Source organism: Nannospalax galili, unplaced genomic scaffold (assembly GCF_000622305.1).
Source record: "Nannospalax galili isolate Female #2095 unplaced genomic scaffold, S.galili_v1.0 scaffold235, whole genome shotgun sequence".
Classification (NCBI taxonomy): Eukaryota; Metazoa; Chordata; class Mammalia; order Rodentia; family Spalacidae; genus Nannospalax; species Nannospalax galili.
The window spans coordinates 6248340-6254878 of record NW_008338118.1 but is presented as its reverse complement, the minus strand read 5'-3'; the positions used below and the strand labels follow the sequence as shown (position 1 = coordinate 6254878).

The window sequence follows — 6539 nt, the reverse complement described above, 5'->3', positions numbered from 1 at the left end:
TATATATATATGTAAAACCATAATACCTTCATTGAAGTTAAAAACAAGTGGCAATAGTTTTTAACTACAATAATTAAGCACATACATGAAAAGAGTTTCAAATGTCAAAATAAGTAGAAACATAGCACATGGCACACGACAAAACTCAGTAAGCACATGTTGAATAAATAAATGAAGAATAAGGGAAAGATGGCAGTCAGCAAAATTTTCACAAAACTAATGTCCAAACTAGCAAAGCTTATTTTGTAGTGTTTTCATTAAAAATAGAAAGTATTCTGATAAAAATACTTTTCTATTTTCATATTAATATTTTTACTTCAGTAGTAAACAATTTAAAAATTTTTGACAAATAATGAATCAGTATATTAAGATGGATACTAAAATGATTAAAAAGCAAATCAAAAGTATATCTTATGTAAGTAATTTATGCTTTGGTTATTTGGGGCATCTGCTCAAAATCTTTAAAGAACATTAAAATTTTACCTTCTCTCTATTGTAAGGTTGAAGGGAAAATAAAAAGATAACATGTTCATTGGACATGGGTATTCATCAAATGTACTGAAAGGAGACTGAAGTGGGGAGACATAAAGGGGAAAAACATTGCCCTTCTAATAAAGCACAAAAGCAGACATTCTTCACCCAAACTCCATGGCACAGCTCCTCCTGTTACAAAAACCAAGGGCCAAGCAACCATTTGTAAGCTTTCCTTATTATCTGCAGGAAGTATCACATATTTGGTAATAATGGTGTAACCCATAAAAAGGCTTTTTAAAAACACTATGCTCCTAAAACATAAGTTTATAGGATTATTTTAAGATATTTTGGATACTGAATTGTCATTAGGGAAAACATTAGTTAGCAATTTATACAACAAACAAGAAAAGGCATTCTTACCAGTTACTGCTTAAAATGTATCATGTACCCTAATATAAAATTCTTTATTAATAGTAATCCAGGGATTACAACTTTATCCACAGATGATTCTGCTCTGTAACAATGCCAACATTGTATATAGTTCCAAATGAGAGAATGGATTCTTTACACCAGAAAAATTCTCTGCAGACTTTCCCCTCTACATTCTATGCCTTAAAAAGGACATGATGCTCAGAAGAAACTTTTTTTTCCTTTGTACTTATGATATTAACACCCACAAAATACTATGAAGATTCCTTTAACTTATACCCTATATAGTAAATTCTTCATATAAGATACAACAATTAAGGCTTCACTTGAATCTGAGAATAACAGTAAAAAATAATGAACAGCCTATGTTCAAATTGGAAGAAAAAAAACAACAGGACTTGATAACAGCACACATGAAAAATGATCTGAGGTTTTAGCTCTCCATGAAATCCATGTTAAGACATATGAGAGCTTAAATTTTAAGTGGTCTTACTAGAACTGCTGTGATTAAACGGAAAAGAAATAATAATTCCCACCACGCCCTGCATGCACTGCATCTGGAATGTCATGAGAAATACTGGCAACATTTTGAAGAGATTCAGTGAATCTGGAAGGTAATCAAGATGATAAATTACCTGGTGCTTATGTGGAATAAATCAAAGCTCTGGGATGTTTCATGCAGAAGAGAGAAAACTTTGGAAATGACTATTGTTTTTTGGCCTCAAGATTCCTTTGTACTCTTAAAAATTACTGAAACTACAGTGATGTTTTTTTTATGCCAGCCTATATATATATAATATATATATATATAAAGTGGAAAGGGGGCATTAGTTTAGGAAACTGCATGCAGGATCCCAGGGAAGGAAGGCGATAAAGGGAAAAATTAGGCTACATAGTTCTTTATTGCACATGTGTTATTTGCCAGTATTGAAAATCTCTTTACTTAGAGTACTAGAAAATAGATGAATTTTAACATCTACCCCTGCATTCTACTTGTTATGGCAGGTTATTTTGGTTGCTATATATTTATAAAGTGAATTATTATACAGATATCAGTTAGAAAAACCAATATTTTAACAACCCTAATAGCTTTATACTTTATCATAGTATAATTCAATATAGTATCCTATACTTTAATGAAACTTTTACCCATGCATGGTGTATAACATCACATATTGGTTATATGGGAAATAATAATTTCATGGAGGTATGTACATATTTCAAATGTTAACATTTTATTACCAATATGACAAAACTCACATTTCCTAATATAATCTCTAATACTAATAGAATAATCTTGAAGTATCAAGAAGGTGTCAAATTCAATCAGATCAGTAGCAGAATCAAATTCTACATAAAAATATAATTTTTAGGGCTAGGAGCTCATTAAAGTGCTTGTAGTGCAAACATGAGGACCCGGGTTCAATATCCAGCATCCACGTGAAAAAGCCAAGAGCAGTGGTGCACACTTGGAATCCCAGCATGAGAGGTGAAGACAGGTGGCACTGGCCTAGCCTAGCCTAGCCAATAGCCAAACTGGTGAATCCCATGTCTTAGGGAGAAAGCCTATCTAAAAAGTTAAGGTGGACAGCTCCTGAGGAACCACACCTGTGGCTGACCTCTGGCCTTCTGGTGCACCTGCATACATGTACACCCACACCTGCACATGTACACACAAATTTTAAAAAATATTTTATTTATGATTTTTATTTTATGTATATGAGTATATTGCCTGCATATATGTAAGTGCACCCATGTCATGCAGTACCTGCAGGGGTCAGAAGAGGATGTGTGGTTCCCTGGAACTAGAGTTACAGATGGTTGTTAGCTGCAATGTGGGTGCTGGGAATCAAACCTGGGTCCCCTGGAAGTGCTCTTAACCCCTAAGCCATCTCTCCAGCCCAGACATACAAATTTAAAAAAAAAAATCTTTCTAAGGGGGCTGGAGAGATGGCTCAGCAGTTAGGGGTACTGGGTGCTCTTGCATAGGACCCAGGTTCAATTCCCAGTACCCACATGGTGGCTAACAACCATCTGTAACTCCAGCTCCAAAGGATCCAACACCCTCTTCTAACCTCTGTTGGCAATGCACACACAGGTGCACTTACATACATGTAGGCAATACACTCATGCACAAAAATAAAAATAATCAAATATATTTAAAATATTTCTAAAAAATTCTAAATTTCAATTGAAGGTTCAAAGCTCATCAAGAACCACATTTTCTTCATATTAGTAGGCACAATTTTGAAAAATGTCTGCCACGTACTAATGAATGAATAACAACTATACTTTATCATCTGCTATTTTTTTCAATTAAAAGTTGTACCATAAAAAAAGTGTCTAATTCAATCTGCAACAAAAATAATGAAGCAACAAATGGTTTTTCCTTAGGGCAACCACTGTACTCTAGCAATCAGCAAAAGCATTTTATGCATATTTCTGTTTTGCTACGTGGAACATAAATAGATGTATATACAAGGCTGAAATACACATTTTTAAATTTATTTAAAAATTTCACCATTTATTAAGTAAAACTAATTTTGTTCTTTTTCAAATCTTTACTGCAAGGATAATTAGTAACTCACAGCCTTCACTGTGCACCTTTGAGTATAAATGTCAATACAAAGAAGGGCAAATAAAGACACAGTATAATATGAAAATGCTTTGACTCTGTAGATCTCCTAAAGAAGTCTTAGGCACACCTGTAGACCATCGTTTAAGAAGTACTAACTAAGCATGGGCTGTAGAGATGGCTCAGCAGTTAAGAGCACTGGCTACTTTTGCAGAGGACCCAGGTTCAGTTCCCAGTACCCATATGGTAGCTAACAACAATCTGTAACTCTATTTCCAGGGCATTTGACTCCCTCTTCTGGACTCGGTGGGCTTTGCATGACACCGTGCACTTATATACATTCAGGCAATACACTCATACACATAAAATAAATCTAAATAAATATACATTTTTTAAAAAAATAATAAGCAGACTAAAAATCTGGTTACAAATTCAGTATACAGAAGGCTGTCATATACAAAATGGCATGCATGCATATTATATAGGCAGACCTTGGAACAATGGATATAATCTATTTTTAATATTTTTTTATTTATTAAATTTATTTTATGTGTATGCATGTATTGATTGCCTGCATGTAGGTAAGTGCACCCATGTCGTGCAATACCCACGGAGGACAGAAGAGGCTGTCGGATCCCCTGGAACTGGGGTTATGGACAGTTGTTAGCTGCCATGTAGGTGCTGGGAATTGAACCCTGGGTCTTGTGCAAGAACAACCAGTGTTCTTAACCGCTGAACCATTTCACTAGCCCTCTAATCTATTTTTTTAAAGGTAAATTAGGGCCCGGCATGGTGACACACGCCTTTAGTCCCAATACTCGGGAATCAGGTGGATCTCTGTGAGATTAAGACCAAGCTAGTCTACATAGCAAGTTCCAGGCCAGCTAGAGCTACAAGGAAACTCTGTTTCAGAAAAACAAGAAACCAAGCAAAGAAACAAACAAACAAAAGAAACCAAGCATTTTTTTTTAAAGTAAACTGGCATAAAATTAAGAAGTGGCCTCCATTCCCCCTTTTAAAAACTGATACAATTTATAAATAGGAAAATGCTGCTTTTTATTGTACAGTTCTGTGGTTTATTTACTTCCTTTTAAAAAGTAATGCAAATATAGGTTTTGATGAAAGAATCACCACCCCAGTCAAAAACAGTTATATCACTCTCCAAAATTTCCTCATTTTCTTTATATTTAATGCTTCCTAACATCCATCCCTAACAACCACTGATAAACTTCTTATCCCTTGAGTTTTCCCTCTCCTAGAATATCAAATAAATGAAATCATATAGCATAAAGCCTTTTGAGGCTAGATTAAGTGTTGGGTATATTTTCTGGATAACTTCTTTACCAATTATGTTTTGCAAATATATTTTGTACATCTATGGTATATCTTATCATTTTCCTTTCTTTAAGCCCATGACTTTTAAAAAAAATCGATTCACTTTTATTTACTTCTTTATTTTGTGTGTGTGTGGGCAAGGCCTGCCATGGCCTCAGGTATAGTCAGAAGACAGTTTGTAGGAGCAAGTTCTCTCCTTCACTATGTAGGATCAAATTCGGGTTGTCAGGCTTGATGGCAGGCCATCAAGCCATCTCACTATCCCCTCATACCCTCTCTTATCATTTTCCTAGCATGGAAGTTTCTAATTATGACTTTTTTAAAAATATGAATCAAACACTTTGGGGTCATTTCTAAAAACTATACGTCTAATCCAAAGTCACAAAATTTTTTCTCTTTTACAAATTTTATGGTTTAGTTTAAAATTTAGGGCCACTGAACTTGGGAGTTAAATTTTGGGTGTGACACACACAAATGAAGGGTTTGTTTTGTTTTTTGAGAGAGGGTTTTGGAACTCACTATGTAGAACAGGCTGGTCTTGATCTCCCAGAATCTCTCTGCCTGCTTCAGCCTCCTGAGTGCTGGGATTAGAGGTCTAGCTTGAAGTTTCTTTTTTTTCTCCAAAGACTTTGCATAGAACTCTATAATTTTCTCATCATTTCCTGAAAAGACTACTCTTTCTTCATAGGAAATAGCTTTTTTGTTTGCTTCGTTTCTTTTTTCGAGACAGGGTCTCATGTAGTCCAGGCTGGCTTTGAAATCCTGATCCTATTGCCCAACCTCCGAAGTGCTAAATTGTAGGCATGTACCATCACATCCATCTACGAAACAGGTTTCTAATGATCATAGTTCATCAGTAACATGAATAGAAGCCTAACGAGGAACTATGAGTCAATTAATCATAAAATTTTAAGTCTGGGAAGCATTTATTTAGTTAAATAAAAAAGGGTAAACCAGGTGTGGTGGCGCAGGCCTTTAATCCCAGCAAGTGTGGGGGAGAGGGAGAAGGCAGACAAATCTCTGTGAGACAGAGGCCAACCTGATCTACAGAGCTGGGGCCACAGGGAGACCCTGTCTTTTAAAAAAAGAAGGTAAAAGATTAGATTATGTTTCCTAATCTCTTCCATAACATTACTCTTAGAAGGCTGCCCTGGGGCTTATAAACCCTCCTGCATGTCTGGCCTATAAACGTCACCCTCTAGAAATTCAGCTTTTAGTTATTTTGTTACCGTATTCTCCTGTAAGGTTTCTCTGGGGGAAAAAAGTTAATCTACTTTTTTAAAACTAAAAATATCTAGATTCTGTAGAATCAGTAGGTAATATCTAAAGTTATCCTCTAGTTTGGAATTCCTAGGATCCATTTTCAGAAACCAGAAATAACCCACTAAAATGGATCCACAACTAATAAAATTTAGTTAATTCCCTGAATTCTCAGTCATCATTTATGTGAATTCTCAAAATATACAATGAATAACTATGAAATTATGATTTTGGCTTTTCATAAAATCATAATGGTCAATTCTGTTCATTTTAATTAAGATTTAAATTTTGGGTGCTGACTCGGTTAAAAGCATTGGCTGTTCTTGAAGAGGACATAGATTCAGTTCCCAGCACCCATATGGCAGCTAACAACCATCTTAACTCCCGATTCATGGGATCTATTGCCCTCTTCTGGCCTCCTCAAGCACTGGACGGCATGGGTAAACTTATATACATGTAGGCATAC

General features: G+C 35.3%; 1 protein-coding gene across 2 annotated transcripts in view; it reads right to left on the bottom strand.

Moving 5' to 3' along the window:
• Ndufs4 (NADH:ubiquinone oxidoreductase subunit S4) overlaps positions 1–6539 on the bottom strand; it is a 141833-nt gene that overhangs the window by 76475 nt on the left and 58819 nt on the right. The gene's annotated exons all lie outside the window — the stretch shown is intronic.